Raw genomic sequence first — 969 nt, 5'->3', positions numbered from 1 at the left:
TCTCTCTGTGGCTTATGTTGTCTAACCGCATAGGAATTCGCGCGAATGAGGGTGGAGCGGGAGACAGGAGGGAACCACGAATTCTGTTGGTGGGTCCGAAAAAACACCTGTCCTTTTCGCGCTTTCAATAAACACGCCGCCGCGCCCTGCTCGCTTTTTTTCAGGTTGCGCTCGTTCATGTGTCGTCGTCCGTCATTAATTTTACTTGGCTGACCCCGTGGGGCTTGTTTTATTTCGTGTTCTTTTTTTTTCTTTCCTTCTACTTCCTCCCAGCTTCGTGGTTTTGAAGTATACGTGAGTGTGAGAAGAAAAGCAAGATGAGTGAACTGGCGGTATGTCGTGTGTACCCGAGTGCTGTGTGGTGTGGTTTATGGCCAACAGCGAGACGCTGACGCTATCTGTCAAGCTTTTTAAAAAAACCTTTGACTCGGAAGTTTTCATCCAACCCTGACATATTTATGTCACCTTCAGCGGCGTTTTTTGTTGTGTTGCGATCTATCATTTGTTTTGTTTTGTGTTGATGGGTTTTTTTGGTGGTGATTTTGCATGGACATATTGATGTTTAAATGGGATTACGGGGATGGGGAAATGATTGTTATTTTGTTGTTGTTATTTGTTTTTGTCTATCAGTACTGTGGAGTAAGAATTTGTTTATATATTATTACTGTTTTTAAATCAGATGTAAAATTTTAATTGAAGTTGTTTATCATGTTCTCATTTCAGCTTGTACTGTTTCATCTTTTCATATTCTCTTCAACTTCTTTTTCAAATTGTTTACATATATATTAATGTAAGCATAATTATTTTTTATGCTATTTTTGGGCAATGTGGGAGCCTATGTGTTTGTCACCTTGTTTGAATTGAGTTATTTTAATGAGAATGTTCTCTAATATATAGGTTCTTTTGACAGACAGACAGACAGACAGACAGACAGACAGACAGACAGACAGACAGACAGACAGACAGACA

The sequence above is a fragment of the Aplysia californica genome, unplaced genomic scaffold, assembly GCF_000002075.1.
Source record: "Aplysia californica isolate F4 #8 unplaced genomic scaffold, AplCal3.0 scaffold00814, whole genome shotgun sequence".
In the NCBI taxonomy this organism is placed as follows: Eukaryota; Metazoa; Mollusca; class Gastropoda; order Aplysiida; family Aplysiidae; genus Aplysia; species Aplysia californica.
The sequence above is the reverse complement of the archived record's forward strand: the minus strand, read 5'-3'. Positions refer to the sequence as shown.